Source organism: Eurosta solidaginis, chromosome 1 (genome assembly GCF_040869045.1).
Source record: "Eurosta solidaginis isolate ZX-2024a chromosome 1, ASM4086904v1, whole genome shotgun sequence".
Taxonomy (NCBI): domain Eukaryota; kingdom Metazoa; phylum Arthropoda; class Insecta; order Diptera; family Tephritidae; genus Eurosta; species Eurosta solidaginis.
Window position 1 is genome coordinate 338,675,711 of NC_090319.1, and position 25,152 is coordinate 338,700,862.

Sequence of the window (25,152 nt, forward strand, 5' to 3'; positions counted from 1 at the left end):
ATCTGCGGTGTGATAGGCGGAGCACGCTATCATCACATCACGGCAGCCGCCAAGCACGAAAGACAAATCTCCCCGGAGGTAAATCGCGCCAAGTCTTTTTTAAGAACGTACAGGAGCCTTCGCTCTTGCATCTGTTATTTGAGAAGAATATTTGGCCTAAAGGGGGAACTGTACGTTGGCGCTGAGCGTCCTGAAAATTAGAACGAGCGCAGAAGAACAACCTCAGATATAGTGGGTGTAAGATACATAAGTAGTAAGAGATATTTTGGACCGCTACAAGCCAAGTACTTATTTTTGAAAGGGTCTGCGATTTTTTACAAGTGTGATAAAATACGGGTTTAATATTCCGGCTCACAAATATTGAGTCCAAGTTAAGTATGTCCTGCACAAGCAATAAAAATAGCAACCCCCCGAACCTGAGCGATCGCAGAGGAAATATCGCAATACATAAGTTACTAGAATCGTACAGATTTTGATCATGCGTCAAATCTTGGACTAGGTATCTGAAACGGGTACCTACAAGCTAATATAAGTCCATATAAGATCTCTTCGAAGGTACGCGCGTACACAAATTTCGAAACTTTCCATTTGTCCTTTGGATAACTGTCCACTGGTTTGATTAAGCGTCATCAGATTCTCCATTTCTTTTGACAATTTTGGGGTCAACCAGTGTAGATATTTATTAATAACAAATTTTCGTCACGATTCATTCTTTCTTAAAATTTTTATGCATAGCGGAATTACGCGGTATCATAAAAGCCATTTTTGGAATTTTAAGACCCAAAATATTTAATGGACAATAAATATTTACATGCAATATAATTATGTACTATCAGTATTTTTCCATAATCTCAAAAAATATTTTTCCTCTGTAGAATACTAAAAACAAGTAAGGAAGTCTAAGTTCGGTACATACATACCCAGCTGTACACTTGCAATGCTGTTGTTGTTTGTTTTGTGTGCTTAATAGTGTTACAAGGCTGCGCAATAATACATATATATATGGTTCTATGCTGAACTAATTTTTCTTCGAGTTATGGCTCCCTAAGCATAGAAAATTGCTTAGTCATAAAAGGGGCGGTATCACGCCCATTTTTTTAAATTTAAAGTTTTTCCTATTTATTATTATACATCCACTTGGGAAATGAAATACCATTGATATAAAGCTCTTTTTTGCAAAGATATAGCTTATTTTATTCGTCCACAACTCTTTTAAAAATCTTTTATATAAAAGTGGGCGTGGTCCTTAACCAAATTTTTTTTTATTTTTCTTCAAAGCATTCCTTATAGTAAAGGCAATCTCTCTACCAAATTTTGTTACGAAAGTTTTCACGATTTTTGATTTATGATTAATCTAATATATAAAATTCTTCTGTCACGGTTTTAGAGGCTGAACTCCTCCGAAACGGCTGAACCGATTCTCATGAAATTTTGTGAGCATATTGGGTAGGTCTGAGAATCGGCCAGCGTCTACCTTTTTTTCGCTACGTGTCTAGGGTCTTGAGATCAAAACGTGGACCCGGGTACCCCTAGAAGTGTTTATACAATATGGATATCAAATGAAAGCCGTTGATGAGTGCTATAGTACAGGATAATTTTCATACCCCTGGGTGACTAGGGTCTCGAGATATAGCCCAAAACGTGGACCCGGGTACCCCTAGAATGTGCTTATACAATATGGATATCAAATGAAAACTGTTCATGAGTGCTATAGTACAGGATAATTTTCATACAACTGGGAGGCTAGGGTCTCGAGATATAGCCCAAAACGTGGACCCGGGTACCCCTAGAAGTGTTTATACAATATGGATATCAAATGAAAGCTGTTGATGAGTGCTATAGTACGGGATAATTTTCATACAACTGAGAGGCTAGGGTCTCGAGATATAGCCCAAAACGTGGACCCGGGTACCCCTAGAATGTGTTTATACAATATGGATATCAAATGAAAGCTGTTGATGAGTGCTATGGCACAGGATAATTTTCATACAACTGGGAGGATAGGGTCTCGAGATATAGCCCAAAACGTGGACCCGGATACACCTAGAATGTGTTTTTACATAACGGGTATCAAATTGAAGCTGTTGATGGATGGATGGAATGAAAGCTGTTGCTGAGAGCTCTGAAGTTCATTGTGATATTCGATTTAGTCGCATCAACCTGGCAAAACTGATAAATATGCATGCGAAGCCGAAATAAGGACATGAATTAATAATACCCACATAGTTATTTGCATAAGTCCTATTCGATTTGCCTCAAATTTCGTATATAAATTTGCCTATATTAGTATTTTCGATGCTTTTTTCCGGGAAGTATACCAGAGACGGACTTGGACTGGGATTAGGACTAGGACTGGGACTGAGACTGAGACTCGGAGTGGGACTGGAACAAAATACATACCACCCTCTGGGACTGGCAATAAGAGATTAAGAAGAAGGGGAAAAACTTGAGAGAAGAGAAAAGAGAGAAGGAGACTGAGAAAGAGATAGAATGAGACGAATATGGGGATGAAGCAAAAAAGACGGAGGGAGGAGTGAATAAAGAGATTAGGAAAAAGTTTAGAGGGGTAGGGCAGAGTTAGACGGAAAAAGCTTATTAAAATGTATGCAGATAGGCCAAATTTAGGGCAGAACAACGTTTGCCGGGTCTGGTAGTAATATTTGTAAAATTGATTGTATCACAAGTGGGCGGTGCCAAGCCCATTTTAAAAAATTTTTTAAAATTTTTACCAAGAGTCTCAATATCAGTCCACAGGTCAAACTTCAACATTCTAGGCGTATTATTTACTAAATAATCAGGTTTTTTGTGTTTTCCAAAATGTTATATATCTCATTTTCAATACCAATCTATTCTTGGTCCAGATAAGCTCGTGTACCAAATTTGGTGAAGATATCTCAATATTTACTCAAGTTATCGTGTTAGGGGACAGACGGACGGACGGACATGGCTCAATCAAATTTTTTTTCGATAGTGTTAATTTTGATATATGGAAGTCTATATCTATCTCGATTCCTTTATACCTGTAGGTACAACCAACCGTTATCCAATCAAAGTGATAATACCCTGTACAAGTCCAGCTGGGTATAAAAAAATGGTCATCAACGCATATAAAAGGCACACAATTTGTCTATGGACATACATATATCTTTCTTTACTAACTTGGTTGCCCATAATGCATATTATAGCATTTAGTATTAAATTTTATTATTTATGCGTCCGTATAAATTTACACCACAGGTATGCCTAGATAAGCAAACCGTTCTCTACAGTTAAGGATTAAAGTAGTCCCTTTTAACTGAAATTGATATAAAACCAGTCCCAGGAAATAGTCGTGTACCAACTAACTACATAGCTATGTACGATAATGGAGCATCTTAGTATAGTCAATTACGGCGGAATCAGCGTTCTCAATACCGCATATAAGCTCTTATTAAGCGCATTGTGAAATAGATTGAAGCCTATCAGTGCGGTTTCAGACCAGGTAAATCTACCATCGAACAGATTTTCACTATGCGCCAAATCTTGAAAAAAAAAACCGCAAAAAAAGAGTTCACACATATCACCTCTTCGTCGTTTTTAAAGCCGCCTTCGACAGAACGAAATAGAGCTGCCTTTATGCCGCTATGTCTGAATTTGGTCCATCGACATATATAAGGCGCCCCAAAACCTGCGGAGAGTGTCTTCATCGCTACAACAACAAAAACAAGAGCAAGCTTTATACATATATATTTGAGCGAATTAAAACATAGCTGCTATGCTGGCTCGAAACATTAATGACGATGATCCCTTCAAGAAGGCATTCTTATCGGAACGCGCCTATGGAAGTTGAGAAAGAGGCCGCCCCACTCTGTTAGAAGGACCAGGTAGAAAACGATCCACACTCCCAGTTACCAACTAGCGCCAGTTAGCTCGACCAAGAAGCGATTGGGCTAAGAGCCAATTAAGTGGTTCATACGTCAGTACTATTGTTGCCAAGTTGCACGAAAGGAGTTAGGCCTCTTACAACATCACAACTGATTCGGAAATGTATACACACATCTATGTGTCGACTTGACCTAAGGTCTGCTCAGGTATTGTGACGTCGCTCTGTGTTGTAAAGTCGTACTTTAAGTTGAGCAGTTCGGGTTCCTACGAAAAAAAACTTGCATGGTAGGGTCTCAAAATTTACAGAAATCAGAATAAGAAACTACACTTGCCGCTAAACTTTGATTTCCAACGTCGGCAGGATGAATGAAAGAGTTCCGTATGCCATATATGATTTCCTACAAACTTGTATCAAAAATTCAAACGAACCATGAAAAAACCGGAGTCCCAAAAACTAAATGACTAATTTCATATTAACTGATAAATTGATAGCAGTTCGACGAAATGCGGTTCCAGTAACCGATAAAGGCGCATATCCGCACACTTATAAACATTCATACACATCTTAAACGTTTACTAGGGATGTAATGAAAGTGTTTCTAGCGGAACCGAATTCGTATTTCCAATTTCATTTTTATAGAAACCGGAATCAAATTCAGAAGTGAGCGGAGGGTACAAAAGACATTATTTATCTATCTGTACATCTTATATAATATCTGTACATCTTATAAAATAATGTCGATAAATTTCGACTTAATTTAACCTCGCAAAGAAAGCTCATATTTGAAGAAGTTTTTTGCATTTTAAAGCTTACATATGTAAAATGGTTTATTTCGATAAACGTGAAGAATCTATGTTAAGAGTGTGTTTTGAATCAACAAGAAATAGCTCGATTGAAATATTTCAACAGCAAACTTTGAAATACTTACTTTCGCTCTGCTTGAAAAAGGGTGAAACCTTTCTAATGTAACCAAAAAGTTTAGACAAAAATTAATTTAAAACAAGTAAGGAAGGCTAAGTTCGGGTGTAACCGAACATTACATACTCAGTTGAGAGCTATGGAGACAAAATAAGGGAAAATCACCATGTAGAAAAATTAACCTAGGGTAACCCTGGAATGTGTTTGTATGACATTTGCATCAAATGGCAGGTATTAAAGAGTATTTTAAAAGGGAGTGGGCCTTAGTTCTATAGGTGGACGCCTTTTCGAGATATCGCCATAAAGGTGGACCAGGGGTGACTCTGGAATTTGCTTGTACGAAATGGGTATCAAATGAAAGGTGTTAATGAGTATTTTAAAAGGGAGTGGGCCTTAGTTCTATAGGTGGACGCATTTTCGGGATATCGCCATAAAGGTGGACCAGGGTTGACTCTAGAATGCGTTTGTACAATAAGGGTATCAAACGAAAGGTGTTAATGAGTGTTTTAAAAGGGAGTGGGCCCTAGTTCTATGGGTTGACGCCTTTTCGAGATATTTCCATAAAGGTGGACCAGGGATGACTCTAGAATGCGTTTGTACGATATGGGTATCAAATGAAAGGTGTTAATGAGTATTTTAAAAGGGAGTGGGCCTTAGTTCTATAGGTGGACGCATTTTCGGGATATCGCCATAAAGGTGGACCAGGGTTGACTCTAGAATGCGTTTGTACAATAAGGGTATCAAACGAAAGGTGTTAATGAGTATTTTAAAAGGGAGTGAGCCTTAGTTCTATGGGTGGACGCCTTTTCGAGATATCGATATAAAGGTGGACCAGGGGTGATTAGAATTTGTTTGTACGATATGGGTATCAAATGAAAGGTGTTAATGAGTATTTTAAAAGCGAGTGGGCCTTAGTTCTATAGGTGGACGCCTGTTCAAGATATCGCCATAAAGGTGGACCAGGGGTGACTTCAGAATTTTTTTACGATATGGGTATCAAATGAAAGGTGTTATCGAGTATTTTAAAAGGGAGTAGGCCTTAATTCTATAGGTGGACGTCTTTTCGGGATATCGTTATAAAGGTGGACCAGGGTTGACTCTAGAATGCGTTTGTACATTATGGGTATCAAACGAAAGGTGATAATGAGTATTTTAAAAGGGAGTGGGCGTTAGTTCTATAGGTGGACGCATTTTCGATATATCGCCATAAAGGTGGACCAGGGGTGACTCTATAATGTGTTTGTACAATATGGGTGTCAAATTAAAGGTATTAATAAGAATTTTAGAAGGGAGTGGTGGTAGTTGTATATGTGAAGGCGTTTTCGAGATATCGACCAAAATGTGGACCAGGGTGACCCAGAACATCATCTGTCGGGTACCGCTAATTTATTTATATATGTAATACCACGAACAATATACCTGCCATAATTCCAAGGGCTTTTGATTTCGCCCTGCAGAACTTTTTCATTTCCTTCTACTTAATATGGTAGGTGTCACACCTATTTTACAAAGTTTTTTTCTAAAGTTATATTTTGCGTCAATAAACCAATCCAATTACCATGTTTCAACCCTTTTTTCGTATTTGGTATAGAATTATGGCACTTTTTTCATTTTTCGTAATTTTCGATATCGAAAAAGTGGGCGTGGTCATAGTCAGATTTCGGCCATTTTTTATACCAATAGAAATTGAGTTCAGATAATTATGTGAACTGAGTTTAGTAGAGATATAAATATTTTTGCTCAAGTTATCTTCTTAATGGCCGAGCGGAAGGACAGACGGCCGAATGTGTACAAAAACTGGGCGTGGCTTTAACCGATTTCGCCCTTTTTCACTGAAAACAGTTATCGTCCTAGAATCTAAGCCGCTACCAAATTTCGCAAGGATTGGCAAATTTTTGTTCGACTTATGGCATTAAATGTATCCTAGACAAATCAAATGAAAAAGGGCGGAGCCACGCCCATTTTGAAATTTTCTTTTATTTTTGTATTTTGTTGCACCATATCATTACTGTAGTTGAATGTTGACATAATTTACTTATATACTGTAAATATATTAAATTTTTTGTAAAAATTTCACTTTAAAAAAAATTTTTTTTTAAAGTGGGCGTGGTCGTTCTCCGAAGATTTTGCTAATTTTTATTTAGCACATATATATATAGTAATTGTAGTAACGTTTCTGGCAAACTTCTTCATGATATCTTCAACGACTGCCAAATTACAGCTTGCAAAACTTTTAAATTACCTTCTTTTAAAAGTGGGCGGTGCCACGCCCATTGTCCAAAATCTTACTAATTTCGTATTCTGCGTCATAGGGTCAACCCACCTAACAAGTTTCATCGCTTTATCCCTCTTTGGTAATGAATTATCGCAATTTTTCGATTTTTCGAAATTTTCGATATCGAAAAAGTGGGCGTGGTTATAGTCCGATATCGTTCATTTTAAATAGCGATATGAGATGAGCGCCCAGGAACTTACATACAAAATTTCGTCAAGATATCTCAAAATTTACTCAAGTTATCGTATTAACGGGCAGACGGACGGACGGACGGACGGACGGACATGGCTTAATCAAATTTTTTTTCGATACTGATGATTTTGATATATGGAAGTCTATATCTATCTCGATTCCTTTATACCTGTACAACCAACCGTTATCCAATCAAAGTTAAAATACTCTGTGAGCTCTGCTCAACTGAGTATAAAAAGAGCAGATTGTGTGTGTGTTCGCTGTCAACCATCCGTTCAAACATACGTTCAGCGAGAGCATTCTACCTCACCAAATGTTGAAGAAGATCAAATATTGAAAAAGGTCGGCTAGCGAAAGCTTGCCTACTCATATATCGTCTTGTTTTCAGCATCACATTTCTGCAACAACAACCGATTGAAGCCGCATAGTTATATGTTTTGAAACTTCGTCAGTTAAAACTTTAAAATAATTGATAAAGACGAAATTAAAAAATGTCCCCCCACTATACTCAGCCGATTTGGCTAAAATATGTAGCTATATAGACACCCATAGAATGGTCTTGTTGAGTTTTTTTGGGAACTGGAGCAGAGACCGATCAAATCTAAAAACTCACATATACGATGCGACTGCATGCGTTGATAGCTCCTTGCCTAGGTTATGAGGTCCTTACGACACTCTTTCTGGAAAGTGGACTAAGGACAGCTATATGCGAAAACAGTTAATTTATTATAAGATTTTTTGAAACTTGTCTGCATTAATATTTCAAATATTTTTTTGTAGGAAACGGATTCGGATAGATAAAAAGGAAAGAAAGGAAAAATGAGGGAAGAAGAAACCGACCGAGAAAGAGATCGATTTATACAAATATAGAAATAGAGTTAGAAGGAGCTAGAGAGACAGATGGAAACAGAGAGAGTAGAATGAGGAGAAAAAGATGGAGAGGGAGAAAGATATGCAGCTACAGAAAAAAGGGGAGGGAGGAGCGAATCAAGGGATGAGAAAAACGAAGAGGAAAGAGAGAGGGAGGAAGAGCAAGATATAAAAACTTTTCGAAATTCATGCCGATAGACCAATGTTAAGGCAGAACAATGTGTTCCAGGTCTGCTAGTAACAAAAACAAAAACATTTTTTCTAATTTTCCTTTGGTGAAAAAAGTTAAATTACTAATTTGTGAAATTATATTCCTCTCATAACTGTCAAAAATGTCCAGTCTAAGGTATTTTTATACAGTTTGACATGGACGCTATCTATCTATTGATTCGTTATAACTCTGATTCCTAACAGTATGAGCCGTAATCAGATACATAAATTTATCAATCAATCGGATTCACCGACATTTCGGGACCGTACGCAAAACACCGTAGCATGCCTAGTATGTACACACCAGACTTATATAAATATTGATGTGTCTGACAAAAAGTCAAGTGCAATTTAGCGTTACGTATTGTCGTCATATATTTGTAAAAAAAATCTGCTTTGCCTAAAATGTGTTAAATTTCCGTCTTGTATGGTCATTTTTTGCGGTATCTACTTGTTGCGGCTTATCTTCAATGAAGTGTGCAGAGCTCCCAGCAACGTTACAAGGGGAGCTCAGCAAGAATGCTAATGACCATTGCAATACTCGTTTGAAGTGGTCAAGTGCATCTCTCGACGATAAGGAGGAAGGAAGTAAATGCAAATATAAACATTTAATTAGGATGGGCCGATTTTTTTCTTGACAATATCGATTTGATATTTTCCCTCGCAAATTATATTATATGTAAATAAAGCAGAACTCCGATTATCACGGTATTGCGAATATTGTGACATCTAAGGACGCTGTTTGCACAATCTTCGGTTAGTCACTTATCTATACGCTATCGAAATTTCCGTTTTTTCCATGCTAACTGCAACACTGACTCTAAGTCAAGTGCAAGGGAAGTGTAATCAAAAGTCAGTTGTTTTGTTGTAATCACATGTTCAAAATAGATCTTCGCGGGTCACTCTATAAAATATTCAATGTTATCGATTTGACTGGGAATTAACCTGCCATTAGCTGACCATCATTTATACTAATTGTCCTAAACGGGGCTATGTACAGAAGTCTAGGAACAAGGTGAAAGTTATTCTTTTTCCAAAATCCGGTAAGAGCACTCAAGTATCACCTAATGACTTTGGACCAATCAGTCCCTCGTCGTTTCTCCTAACAATGTTGGAGCTTATTGACCTGTGCATAGTGGACAGGACACCTTGGGGATACAGCATGCCTATTGCAAAAGCAGGTCAACGGAAACATCCCTCCATTCTATTGTAAAGCAAATAGAGGTATCCTTAAAGCACAAATAATTTGCTCTTGGTGATTTTTTGACACTTAACCCTCTAGTGCATACTCCCGCCTTTAGACGGGCAATACAAAATCATTTAATTAATATAAAAGTTTTAAAACTTTTAAAACAGAATATTTCAAGCTTCATTTATGTGCTAGTAGTTTTGTCATTCAAATGTTGGCTTTGGGCTTATATCAGTTCGAAATTGCGGTTGATCCAATTCGCGTGGTTTTAATTGTTTGCGCTGCATTTTGCTTTTTTATAAAAAAATTAAAAATAGTTTGTGGTGCTGGAGAGCGGAATAAAAAATTTAATACGAATTTAAATAGTATTATTTATACATAAGAAGCATTATTTTTGAAAATATTTATAGTAGGAAGGTAAGTAAATTGAATTTAAATAACCCCGCCTTGAAGCGGACCCATGCAGATACGTGTGCTTATTTTCGAAGCCTTTGCTGAAAAAGAGACACGTTACTACTTTACTTACTTACTTAATTGGCGCTTAACCGTCTAAACGGTTATGGCCGTCCAACAAGGTGGAGCCGTGTGTAGAAGTCCACGAAAGTGGGGAAAGCTTCTGACCGCCATTCATCTGGGAATGGACAGAGCGATTCTTTTGCATGCGGTTCAAGCAGCTCACTATTGCCGGTCGCTTGCGGCCAAGTATCCTCTGGGTAGCCGCTAAACATCCATTGAGCGGTGAGCTAATGTGAGAAGGCGACAACCTGGCTAGGCCACTCTGACATAATTGGTTTAAGGGCTAGCCAGGAGAGATCTCATCGGCAGCGTCTGTACACCTCAAGGTGCGGCTGCAAGCGGGCGTCTGTCTTGGAGCAAGCGGCTCGCTATATAGATGTGCCAAGTAATATTTTCACCCCCGCTGAGCGGGTTGTGCGCTGGGCTTGGGACCCGCCACGTAGAACCATACTCCAATGAAATATAACAACGTTACTACTTTACGATTTGTTTAAATTTTCGTTTTATTATTAGAAATGTTCCAATCAAATAATAAAAAACTCATCAGATGATGAAATACAAAATTTTTTTGAACAATTACCGTCTGACAATGAATTTATGGAAAAAAACACACCTTCAGCTTCACGTCAACGAACTGTTTTTTCGAGGTGAAAAGGACACCCCAGATTTTCGAAAAAATTTACGAACACCATATGATTGTTTTCAATACTTTGTTTCAAACGATTTTCTAAAGGTATGTCTTTAAATTAATTTTTATTTACGTTCCAGATATTACAGGTATTTGATAAATTTTTTATCCAGACTTTAGCTACTCAAATGAATATTTATGCCACCCAAAACTATATTTCTACAAAGTTTAAAACTGATTAAGTGGAACTTCAAAAATTTTAGGGGATATTGTTTTTCAAGTCAGTTTTCCGGTATCCGAGATCTCGCTTGTATTGGGGACAGTATTCTCTGGAACCGGTACGCTTAGCAATGACTTGTAATTGGATTGACCCATCGTATAAAGCGAGAGCTCTTATTCAACATTTCAATAGCCGTTTCGGGTCAATTCCTATGCTTCAGCATCTTTGTCTGGATGAACAAATATGTTTTTCGAAAAAGCAAAAAAATCCTTTTGAGCAGTATATGCCGCCAAAACCCCATATCGAAGCTATTTGTTCTCTCCGACTATACGGGGTTTTCTTACAATTTCGAATTATGTTGCGGCGGTGGGGACAATAAAGTTTTTCCTGAGTGTCCTGATCTAGGAGCTGCTTCGATCGTCGTTGTAAGATTGTCAAAAAACATACCGAACAATATAAATCACATCCTATACTTCGATATTTTCTACACATCAGTAGGACTACTAGTTTATTTGAAAAGCCGCGGAATTTAGGGATGTGAACAGTGCGGGCAAATCGCGTTCCGAACATTAAACTTTCTACTGATGTTGAGCTCCAAAAGAAAAATTAAAGTCGTGGCTTTTCCGAACAGTATGTTGGAGCAGTTTTTGACGTGGAAGTAAGCAATGTTCTATGGTACGATACAAGGCCAGTTCGTTTTCTTTCCAGTTATGTGGGATCAGAACCCTTTATAAGTTGCATCATACCCCTCAACAATAACACTTTGGGATCGAAAAGACAAAGAAAAAATTGATATAAGCTGCCCAGCAATATTCAAAGAATACAACAAACATGTGGGTGGAGTCGACTTATTGAATGGACTTATCGGACGATACCATATTCGAATGAAGACAAAAAAGTGGACAGCTCGCGTATTCTATCATTTACTAGATGTGGCTATAGTTAATTCTTATATGTTGTACAAGAGGTTGCATCAAAATCCTAATGAAGAGTAGCATACCCTACCTGAGTTCAGAACAGAAGTTGCAGAAGTATTATGTTGTATGCGTTCAAGTCCGTCTCCGAAACGTGGTCGCCCCCTGTAGCTTCCCTCAACCAAAGGCGAAAAAGGCGTACATGCCACGAATAGACATTCACTATGACAATCCGGACATTGGTGCAAGTTTTTAGATAGATCCGGAAAGAAAATGTGCAAGTATCCAGGTTGTGAATCAGAAGCCCAAGCATTTTGTGTAAAATGTGAAATAAATTTATGTTTCTAAAACAAAGCAATGTTTTATAGAATTTCACACTGAACACTAAAAACCATTTTTTGAAATAAATCTCTGAAAAATGTCTATGATTCGAAATATATTGCTGTTTTCTTTTTTATAACTTTCCAGGCGTTGTTGCATGGGTCCGCCTCAAGGCGGACTGCACTTTTTTAATTATTTCCCGAAAACGAAAAGTCAAATAAAAAAATTATTAGCAGATTCGAGCTCAGATACATGAAATCAATCTAATTAAATTTTTTGAAGCCAAACAAAAATTCATGCATTAGAGGGTTAAGGAGCGTTTAACAATGTCCTGCATGGGGCCATTGGTAATGCGCAGGTTGGCTTAGGAGTCGAGGGGCTCTGGTTTAATTCATTAAAAAACGTCTGTGCAACAGAATTGCCGCAGCCGAGTGGGTAGAGGTCACAATCGAGAGAATGGTATACAGAGGCACATCACTGTTCTATCTCCTATACTCTAGGTTATTGTAGTAAACGTTCTTCTGTTAGAGGTAGAAGGCATTAACTACTGATTGGTGGCCTATGTAGATGACCTGGCAACCATAGTCACAGGTAAATTTCTGGAATCGGTGATTTGGTGGGCTGAGTCATGCGGACTAATGCATAGATACAAGATCTCCTCTTAAAAGAACACGCAGCTTCAGAACAGTCATCATTTAGAGTGGGCAAAGAAATTATTATGGGGCAGTGAATTGATTAATTGGTTCACGGATGGGTTAAAGAGGGACGTAAAGGTTGGAGGAGAGGTTTTCTGTCAGGAGGTCGAAGGAAAGCATCAGTTGAAGTTGCTTTATCACTTCATCGTCTTTGAAGCGGAGGTTGCTGCAATTAAGGATGCGATGGATGGGATGCTGGCCAGTGCTAATATGGTTGAAAAGTTCAACATGTTCTCCTGTGGCCAAGCGTAAATTAAAGCTGTGGTGCGATCGAGGCAGGCATGGGAATATCTGACCTCGCTTGCAGCTGCGTTGATTTATTTCAATACTAATATCTTCTGGTTCCCGGAACATAGAAATATACCTGGAAATTGGGACGCGGTTCTCTTTGCGCGCATGGGTACAACTAAACTGAATATAGAATACCGAGTACCCCGGGCTACATGTGGTTTGCTCCTTTATAGATGCGCCTCGTGACAGCTATGCTAAAGCTGGGCGGACGCTATTTCGACACACTTCATGCTTGAATGTCCAGCTTTTACCAAAACTAAGCGAAAGTATTTCGGGGTGGCTTCGATTCAACCTAACCTAATTTAGTCTAACCTATTCTGCAGTTAAATTCTGACTTTTTTATCAGCTCTAATTAATGAGCTGCACACTGATGATTTGGTAAGAAGTAAATTTCTCGATAGTCTGCGCTAAGTTTTGTAGTGTTATGAGTAAATGGTGACTAGGTGTTCGAAGTCACGCAAACTGGCTGTCAAACCTACCAAAACAGATTTCGTCGCTCTTACACTTTTTATCAGACTGCACTTACGAGAGTTTCCCAGGTATTGTGTCATATATGGCTGAGCTGTTTGGGTTGTATTAGATAAGAGGTTGTCTTAGAAACTCAATGTGGATTATTGGAGTAAGCCTCGGTCGCCGTGTAATGTCGCAAATATCTTTTGTATGGGTCTGCTATATGAAATAGTGGGGAAAAAGTCTGATAACCTCTATTAGTGCAGATGCACTGATGATAATGGGTTGGCATCATCCACCTCGTTTATGTCCAGATTTATGAGGTTAGATGAAAATAGATTGGTTTTGGCGTCCACAGATCTCCGCAGTACTGAGGAAAGATAAAGTACAGTTTAAAAGGGAATAAAACGGTGGAACATTGGATTCTGTATGAATTTTTAACCTTTGTGTATATCTATTGTGCATGACCTTTCAGCCTGATTTTATATGTGGAGGCTTTTTTGTATTTAAGTACCTCTTCAGGCTTCTTACTCCATATCATATAGGGATTAACAGTCGCACCACCTTGATGCGAGAGTATCTGCCTTGCCAGGGCGAAGCATTCGCAGAGAATGTGAACCGGCGTTTCATCCTCCAGCTCACAGCAACGACAAATTTGAGTATCGGATAGATTTAGCTTACATGGTTAATATCGTAGACTACAGTGTGCCGTATTGTACCCAGTGAGAGTTTGTAGGTCCTCCCTGCTAGAATAATGAGTTTGGATGATATTTTCTTTGCGGGAAGTATAAACAGTTTGGCCTGTCTTTGCCCTGAGCAATCAATCCAGTGGCGTCTGAATTGTTTTGTTTCCCAGTTACTTATATTTCCCTAGTCACACCAAGGCTCTAGACTATAGATAGCTACTGTAGCACCCTGATTGGCTAGGTACTCTGCATGTTCATCACCTTCATGTCCCTGATGTCCGGGAACCCATCGTAACAAAATCTTAATTTTGGCTCCCATCTTTATAATATGAATATGAACTTCTGGTGTCAAGAGACGTCTGCCACTCACCCAAACCTGATCTTTCCCATAACCGTTAGCAAAATTGCTACCTCATAAAATCTGTTCCGCACTAATGGATATTTTATGTACGTATCCGTCTACAAGCGGAAGCTAGCCGAAAGATAACAAAAAAACAATTCCTGGACTCGAAAGGTTATATAATCCGCTCAACTGTTATTTTCACCTTCTCGATGCATTCACAAAGTACATACTTATGTATATAAAGATGACATACATTCATATATGACAATAATTTTGTATGTACTTATGTACTCTTAATAAGCATTGTTTAAGTTCGCAAGTTAAGCAAATTATTATTGACTGCAAATACTCGTGACGCGTTGATTGCTTTTCTCAGCACCTGCGGCCAGACCTCTAACTACCAACTCGTAAGATCAATGTGTACATATCTGGCTACAAACTGCTAAGGGCAAGTTTCACTTTTCATCGGCCACTATGCATTTACCTGTAATTGGTTATCAAGTACTTAAAAATTGTTTGACAATTAAATAAGGTTTTAACAAATAATATTGGCTTTAGTGAAGATAAATTCAATGGCAAGCAAGGTCAGGTTTTTGTGAAAATATTATTAATACGAGCTAGAGTTGGCGCCAGAATTGATTTACGAATTATCTATAGTCCGTATTCCAGAGTATGAAGAATTACTAGCTTAACAAGAGCTCAACTCTAGTCCAAATTGCATTTAGCCGGATATAGATTCGTTACGCTCTGGAACGAGCACCTTAATGCACAAGTTCGACTATGTTACAGAGATACTGGTTTGGCATCGTCGAACCTTCTACCCACCCCCTACTTCTGTAAGGAACACGAAATATGTCTATGTATACATTCATACAGGATTGACCTGGAGTAGAAGAGTTTGAAGGTTGAGTTGTAGAATTATTGAAACTATAAGCGCTTAGCTGATTTTCCACAGGGATTTAAGTATTTCTTTTACCATGAGGGTTTATATGTGCATATGCTGCGCACATTCCAGGGCTGTCTCTACTTCTTAAACGGAAACCCGGTCTCTATTCATCGCATCCGGTTACCAGATGGTTGAGGAGCTCAGAATACTCCCGCCCTAGGCATGCCTGTTGTACGAGGTGACAAAAATTCTGAAGTTTTGAAGGTAAAAAAAGTCGTTACAAGATAGTCGGGCTGGTAACCCTAAACATTCGGGAAGTCTTCTTGTTTTCAACAACAACGGACGCTTGGTACATTACAATGAACCACTAGTTTCTGCATGCTTGCTGGAGGAAACGTTCACCTCACGGCTGTTTGGACCATTTACAACTCTTAGCTTCAAAACTTTTCCTTTACACATCTAGCCTGATTTTTAAACACCCATGTTCTTGAATGCAGAAGTATCCAGATTCTGCAAGCTTAACTTTTTCATACAACAGCCTAGATTTCAATGATATACTGAAGATTGAAATTATTTTTGTCCGGCTGTATTCATCGAATCATGGGTTTTCCTCTCGTTTCTTTTCTCAAACTCCATTTTTCGCAGGTTTAAGGGTTACAAGGTAGTGGGATACGCGTAACGTTGACATCATTGGGATTTGTTTGTTAAAAAATGCTGTTCGATGCGGTGGGGGATGGATATCGCGTTGTATTTAATCGTACTGATGCTGCAGTCGAACGTATTTTCGTCCGAACTGTCGTGCGCTATATTGAGATACCGGCTAATAAGAATAGTTCCCGCATAAACAAAACTGGTACCCCATCCGTGGCGAATCCTGTTTCATTAACAACCGAGGCTCTGGCGACCCCGAACTCCTCATGGATGTAGGGGGTGGGAGGGCGGGATGGCCTAGAAGGTCGAATGTGGTCATAACAAATCGTTCCCGAGATGGTCGGCCTTGGTACCGGAACGTACCAGATCTGCATCCGGCAAAGGACCATCAACATCGATAACACTCCCGAAGGCCTTCGGGGAGTGTCCTTATCGCTACAACAACAACAACAAGGGTCGTTATCGAATTTTTACCGTTTTTATCGGAATTTTATCGATTTACTATCGATCAGTTATCGAAGCCGATAACAAATAAAATACAAATCGTTAACAACCCTATAGCTCATTGAAAACAAACCCGTAACACTCTAAACAAATGAATCGATAATACGCCACTAACCTGTTGCCACTGCTCGTCGATAACGGAAGTTTTCGATAACAAACTTTAGCACATCAATAAGAAATCGATAACATTCCTGAAACTGTTAATAACAAGCCGATAAGGAACCGTTAACTCTTCGATAATAGTTGCTTTTGATAATTAACCGATAATAATTAAATAGAGAGACATAGATTGTTACCTATAACAAGCCAATAAAGCTCATTTTAAATAGTCCAGAAAACCCAGTCCAAAAAACCCCAGGTTTTTAAATAACAACAGAACTAGACCTGAGATCTTCTCGTAGATATCCGAAACTATTCCACAGATAGTATTGGTACGTCGTTACAAAAATTTTCGGAATTTGCTACAGAACAGTGCCAAAGTCATTCCATAAAGATCCCAAGCTAACCTTAAACAGTATAAAACTATTGATAAAAGGTTTCCAGCCTATCCAAAGATGATACAGGCATTGTTCTGAAGGACCCTGAACATATCCCGAAATACTATAAATAATGCCGAAAATCAATTGAAAATTTCCACGAAATATTCACAAACTTGAAGTAAAATCCTCCACATTTTCCAGAAATAGCTTCGCAGATAATTTTAAAACCATATCAAGCGCGGAAATAGTTATATAATTTTTTCCCAAGCCAAAATGTTTACCCCAACCGTCTGCACAAAGAAGGTACAAAATGCCAACAAAACATGCTATCAGGGAAGCCTTTATGAATCTGGATCCAGAACACAACTAAAAAATTTGATATCCTTCAATAAGCGCGGTTCCCGACTCGAAAGGACATACACTATAAGATATCAACGGTTCTCGCTTCCTGACCGAAAATAAAAAAAATATTATAAAAACAAATCACTCTTCTGTTGCCAGGCAATTTTAAATAAATGTCCTGAAGTTTCTTTTCAATACATATCAAACACTTCTGTGACATCTCTGACAGCCAATTTTCTCCTTAGCACATTGTCTATGCACGCATATCCGCAATACGACAAACAACTTTCAACAAAGGCACACAAATCTAAGGTGTCTTTTTATACAAAGATATTCACGCACACCCATGTGGATCTCGCTTTTCTACATGCAACTCCCCTACAATTTGTTGTATGATAGCAACAATAAACATTCATAACACCTAACCAAATAAATATGCATACGAGAAGAACAAAAAACAATAAGTAAAATAAAAGGAATTAACATTCATAATCACACCAGTGATAATTTAAATATAATTTACATACAAACTTCAAACTATACTACTATATAAATAACTAAGTCATGCCACAGGCGATGAGTAAATAGGCGAACCGTAAAACCAACAGGCAAGGCAACATATCAATTCTTTCAAACTTTTAAATAAACAATAATACAAACGTGTCCAACACTTGAGTCTAAGCAACTTTAAGCCACTTCTGCCCAGTGTGCATTTTGAGAAATGTTCTTACGGTTTTCTCAAGTCTCTTGCCTTTTTAGTCCGTGGAAGAAAAGGTTGATTTTACCAAGGATCAAAATGTACATCGGTTCTGTCTTCTCAATGATTTGAAAGGAACCATTTAGTTGAAATTAGAATTTTTTTCGTTAATCAAATACTGACGTATTTCATAATTAGTACGGGAACGTGCTGAAAATAAAATGGAAATCGGCCAAGGACGGCGCCCGCCTTTTAAACTAAATCTTTTAGATCGCAGTAAAATATTTCATTGAAAAACTATTTTCTATCAATGCCATCTGTATATATAAAAATCAAATTCTGTGTGTGTGTGTGTGTGTGTGTGTGTTCGCTATGGAAACGTATTTCCCACACTTCAATCACCAAATTTTGGTTATAGGTTCCTTTTATCAACGGGAAGGTTTTAAGCTAAAAATAATTTCGATATATAAAAGGGGCGTGGCACTTCCCGTACAAATGGAATCTTTGGTACTGCATTACTTTGAAGGTATACATGCCAGAACATTGAAATTCAGTAAGGAGTTATATGAGGTCAATCCCTAACACCACCAAGAAAATATGGAATTGGGAAAAAGGGGGCGTGGAACCTCCCATACAAATGGAATATATTATACTGCATAAATCTGGATGTCGTAATGGTAGGATAATGAAAATTGGTAAGGAGCTATGTGACGTTAAGTCCTAACACCTCCAGTAAAATGTGGAATGGGGAAAAACTATGGCTGCCGTACAAAGTAAAGTTATTTTAACACATAAAGTTTGAATGCATTGTTGAGTTTGGCTGGTATGCCTTTTGGACGTTTAGTTATCTGCCGCCCTTAAAAAAAATGTTTAGCTTCAGTCTATCTACATCTTCTATAAAAATCAAATTCTGTGTGCGTGTTCCCTATGAAAAGGTGTTTGCCATACTTCAATCATCACCAAATTTTGGCTCTAGGTTCCTTCTATCAAGACGAAAGTTTTTCATATTTCAGAATTAAGAATTTTAAATTTAAATGTTTTTGTTTTTTGGCTATGCGAACGAACTATCTTAGCTCCCAAAAATGATCATGTTAAAAAAATCAATGATCGCATTCAAAACCACTTTCCTGGTGAAGTGACGAAATATAAATCGATCGACACATTTACAGATGAAGATAAAATTTTGAATTATATTAATGTGGGCCAATTTTTAGTTAAGTTTGTGGTTATTGGAGCTTTTCGGCCGATAATTTCAAGACAAAACACAAGTTTTTCTTTTTCTCCTACGCGTTTCTATGGGCATTTTCCATCTTCCTCAGGGAGGATTCAATGTTAAATAACTTTATTAAAAAATATAGACATTACTAAACATAAATAAACAACACTTAACATTAATTCATTCATCTGCACTGAATCGTCCACCCGCCGATAATGCCCGTGCGAACTTAATACTAGTACCGTTTCTTAAAGCGATAGTTCTGTGGTAGTTCGGAAATAGTGGGATTCGCTGCAGAGTGTTTATGCACTGGGGGAAAACTTACAAAATCAGATTGCTGACAACATTCACTTAAAAAAAGTTTAAGTCTTAATCCTAACGACAGAAAGTTTAAAATTTTTACGGTATGTCACTTATATTTCACTTTAGTAGTGATATGGTGGATCAAGGTGGGACAATTTAAAAATTTGTCATGGGCGTGGCAATTTCCCTAACAAAACAACAGAGCAAAAATCTATCAATTCAATTCAAATTTGATAAGGGTATTGTTTTTATGAAAGTAAAACCGAGCGTCCTTGGGTATGTTCGTGAGAATGATAACCTTTTTTTTATAAAAGAGAGGTATCTATACCAAATTAAGTACACAAACTATACTGATTTCAAAATATTTTCTCGTTGAAAATGGACAAAATCAGAATATAACCAAGCCACTTTTCGATAACGAAAACAAATAAAAATACTGGTCAAGTTCTTGACGAATGTACTGATTTTATCACGCAAAATGAAAAATGTAGTTAATGTCGGGAATGTTTAACCTGAAAAATTCTTTGTCGATTCGTTTATGCTTCAAATTGTTGACTGGGATAGCATTGCCAGAAGTTGGAATACTTTGGGTTCTCGCGCATTATCATATGTAGCGGAAGAAGACCTCAGTAGAAGAGCATAAGAAGTAAATAAAAAATAAACCAATATATCATTTCTTGTTGTTTTTTTTTTGTTGAGTCTCTCCCTGACTAGATAAATCGGCATGATCGTTGAAGAGCAGAGCTGCGAGCAATTTGTGTACTTACCTATGATTACAACAAGTCGACTGCCTGAAGAATTCTAAATATGTTGGTAGCAAATGTGGCATAGACACTCAGATAGCGATTGTCATACATAGTTTCGACTATGAGCTATGAGTAGTTAGATACACTCGAGAAAAAATGTTAGTATAGGAAAAATAGTGGAATGTTTCATTTGCACTAAGCAGCGATTAGGTCGGGTTAGCCTGTGAAAAAATTCAACAAAAAATATATGTTAGTATCTACTAATTAAATAAATAAATGTAAAGCGCGATAAGCTCCGAAGAGATCTAAGGCCGAGCTTCTCTTCCAATTTGCGTCGTGCTCCCTTGATTTTCCCTACAAATTGGCCGGACGGGACCCACATGTTTTATGCCGAATCCGATAGGCATCTGCAAGGCAGATGAGTTTTCACTGAGAGCTTTTCATGGCAGAAATACACTCGGAGCACTTGCCAAACACTGCCGAGGGGCGACCCCGCTTAGAAATATTTTCTTCTAATTAAAAAACCTTATTTCTAAAATTTTGATGTTCCTTTGCCGGGGTGTGAACCCAGGGCATACGGTGTGGTAGGCGGAGCACGCTACCATCACACCGCGGCCGCCGTTTTTTTTATTAGAACGTTTAATAAAAGTGCGATTTAATGAGAACATTTAATAAAAGTGCGATATATTTCCGGAAACAAAGAGATGTGTCCTGTTTCTTATAACGCTAAAAGCATAGCTTAAGGGAGCCAAGGGAAGACCGTTGTTTTGAAAATAGCTATTTAAACAAAATGGTTGTTTTTTTGTTATGAAATATTGTTTGAAATAAGATCAAAACATTTTGTAATGATCATAACGTTTTAACTGCAAGATGGTCTCCCAATAACATCTTCTGAAGGTAAAACAACATTAAAAGCCTCCGGAAATCTCTCCAAGGAACTTGAATATGATCAGTCAGGCATACACTTAGAAATAATCTATCTTGAATATTATATATGTATACTATTTTGCCTATAACTAAGACCGGCCAACCACTAGCTAAGCTCGTCGATAAATACTTACTAGATTGTTGACAGCACGGCTTACTAAGTATAAGGAAACACATTTTAATTAGGAACCGGATGAGTACCTATCCTAGATTGTCTCTAAATATGTAGTAATAAAATAACCGTTAATGAGTGCTGATCATGATGGGCGAACCATTCATTTTAAGAGGATGAGGTTATCATTTGGCAAATTTGCCGTGATACAGGCGGAATCTGCAATCCAAGAGTATACTAGAGGGTTTATACTTGTGCTAACCGAGGTGGACTCGGTATATTCAACGATGTTCTTTGGAGATCTCTAACTTTGTTAAGGACTGCTTCGAAAAGTATATGTCGTATCATTCTGGATAAATCATTGTTAGCGTGGTCTGTTCTGATTTTTGTATTAGCTTCTTCACCAAACGAGTTTTCATAGTTTTCGCTGTAGCACGAATTAAAGAACATGAAATTTTATTGTTACGAATTTCAGGGAAGTCTTGATTACTCTGCACCTTCTGTTATAATTCCAGTCGCTGAACTGTCGAATAAATAACTCAAATATTCAGTATAGCAAGATGATCTTTATTTGCAACACCACTATGGTAGTAGTTCTTTACAATTAAATTACCCGCGTACTTTACTTGTTGCGTGTTAAAATCAAACTGACTCACTATTCCTCAGCTTGCGCTGCTTTTATACTCTCAGGTGACTTGTTCGCCTATTTCTCCTAAGGTCTAAATTTTCAAGAACAGCCTTCTCGAACAGTTGCTCATTTATTTCTCACTTAAGTATCCTATATTCACGTTTGTATTCTGGTTGTATGCGTGGATATGTGTGAGTAATAACTTTTGCGCTTTTAGCTGTTGTTTACATGCATGTGTAACAACGTCTGAGCTCTTATGCGCTCTCACTGTTGCCCTCTATGCATAGGTGTGTGTATATTGCTGAGGAAGATGCGCAGTTTATTGCTGTGTACATGTATTCTCTTAGCTGCTCTTTATATATGTATGTGTGATTGCTTGCTTTGCTATACTTTTGCTGTGTACAGCATTTATTTTCTAGCGGCATAGTGATGTATCGAAATTGCACATAGTCTCCACAATAAATGTTTGTACAGTCACACAAGATGATTGCAAAGTGGTTAATAATTATGTATTATTATAGTTAGAGGGACCAAAAAAGGCAAAAATTGTGTTTCGTTTAAAGAACGTGGCGGAAGATAGACATTCATAAATACCAGTACGAAATTTAGCGAGAAAGGCGAAGGCCACTGGCTATCTAATCAATAACATCATTTGAAATCCTATAAAAAAAGGAAAACCGATACATATATATGGATGCAAAAATGTAATCTCGTTTCAGTTTTGGAATGGAACGGTATCGGGTTAATGACATGCACGACATGTTCAAGTAAGCTTGAGTTACTCATACTGTCACAAAACTTAAAAAAAATTTACGAAAAGGTGTACAAAAGTTTTTCAAAGCTGGTAAAAACAAAAATAAAAGTAGGGATTCGTTTTTATGCTTCCTTTCAACTAGTTTAAATATGCTGGTTTCCGTTAGAGGAAAATGGACAGATAAAAAGTGAAAGCTGACGAAATAAAAGGAATATAAAGTGAAGACTTTCATTTCGGAACAGTCCTTAAATAAATAGGTGGAAGTGAGGTTAAGGTGAAAAGGTAAACACGATTTCGCTCATCAGATATCTAGCCAATTAACAGACGTTTTATAACCACCAAATAATTTTCTCCACCGAACCAAAAGTATGCCATTAAGACCTACGAAACCTCGTCTATTAACATCATGGGACTGACAACCAAGGGCGGTTTTAAGTGCTTTAGACCAAATGTGTCACTTTAACGATTTTGAAAGTTTTATTTCGCTTTGCGAACTTATTGCATGATTCATCATATTTTTTATCAAATTACATACATAAAGTATGGGTGTGATATTCGCGTTATGTCTAGGGTAGCCAGATTTTTATTTCGGGTTCCCGGGACAAACCTGAAATTTGGGCCGAATTCCCGGGATTTTTTTAAATTTTTTCGGGACATTTGGAAAGTAAGAAACACCTATATATTTGTATAGGTGGCTCATTCGGCGAAATAATTTTTAGATGAAATTAAACTGTTTAAACTCATTTATTTATAACAAATATTTTTATGAAACAGGCTAGCGTATAATGTGTTTAATTCGAATTCAGTATTCTATGGATTCATTTTCCAAACATTATTTTAAAACACAACACTTGCCTTCCAAAATGAATATTTAGGTGTGCGAAATGTGAAACATTTACCATATTCAGAACCACAGTAGGGATGATATTTTCTTCTTTACAGAGAGTTGCATGCAATATGCTAATGAGCTGAATACAGTCGAAGCCGCAAATAAGGCCATGTTTCGTATCAGATTATAATTTATTTACAGCTGAATTCAGTAATCCGTCTCTAGTCACTATAAGAGACTATTTGGGGTGAAAATCACTTTTGAGATAATTTGCCATTCTGTAAGCTGTCTCGCGTCTCCAGCCTCACAAAAGCAATCACTAATTTGTGAGCAGGGCCGGGGCAGATCACAAACGTAAAAATTTCAGAAAAAGTATGAAAATTATTTGCGAAAAACGCTTTAAATATATTGTTTTATTCCTCAAATTAAAATAAGCTAGAAAAAATTAAAAAACAGAAAATACTTAAAAAACATCGAACTCTATGTGGACCCGCTGAGATTCGAACCTACCCACTTTGGGATTTTCTATACAAAATTGTGAACGATGTCTTAGCAAGCTCAGCCGCAATACCAGCCAACGTTATATTGACAAAATCCAATGCTATATTATTTGTTGTATGAGTAAATTGTCTTTTTGGTGAATTTCGTCGAATTGTTTTTGTGACTTTCGTTTACTGAATACCGAAATCATCTCAAGTCACAAAAATTGTCTCTAAAGGAAAATCTCAAATTAAGAGACTTGAGATGAGACTGATTGACAGAATTCAGTCGTTATTTTGATATTGTGAAAGTGCCGGGACATAGCATCTCCCGGCGGAACACTTTAAAATTTGTGAAAAATACGGGATGTCCCGGCCAATACGGGACATTTGGCAACGCTAGTTATGTCATGCTATTTTCTCAAAACTATCAATATTCATAAACTGATTTTTTCCTAATATGCAAACCTTTTGTAACGAACATTTCTCCATTTGGGTACTTGCTGTTGTTTTTATTCCAAAGCGGGAAAACAAACAGCTCTCCCGTTTAAGTAGTTCCAAACCCAGAGGCAATGATGGATATATGCATTTAACAAAAGTACGAAAAACATATAGCATATTTGTATGTGTGTATGTATAAAATGAAGATACTTGAATTTTTACATTAAGGCGGGTCGATTTGTATGATTCGAAAAATCTCAAAAGTTTGTGACTCATTAAGTATGTTTGTTGAGCGTTTCTTTAAGCTACTCAACCCGCCTTTCTGGCATTTAAAAGGTAAAGGTGTCTAAGTTCGGGTGTAAGCAAACATTATATACTCAGCGTGAGTTTCATATGTACAGTTCATTTCAGATAAATAACTTTTTCGAATTTTGTTACAAGGGATGTATTTTTTTTAGGCTCTAGAAATGTTGTCTAATGCTTGATCGGAATAGGGACATGCACCGCCCATTAAAAATGTCCCCCTATTTCCTCTTACAACAAAACTTGGTAAGTGAAATATCATTGATGCACAG

General features: G+C 37.5%; 1 protein-coding gene and 1 pseudogene across 1 annotated transcript in view; one reads left to right on the forward strand and one right to left on the reverse strand.

Annotated features, from left to right (window-relative positions):
- Positions 1 to 25,152, reverse strand: part of LOC137237939 (lipase 3) — a 61,293-nt gene that overhangs the window by 23,600 nt on the left and 12,541 nt on the right. The gene's annotated exons all lie outside the window — the stretch shown is intronic.
- On the forward strand, positions 10,852 to 12,185 carry LOC137251082 (piggyBac transposable element-derived protein 1-like; annotated as a pseudogene).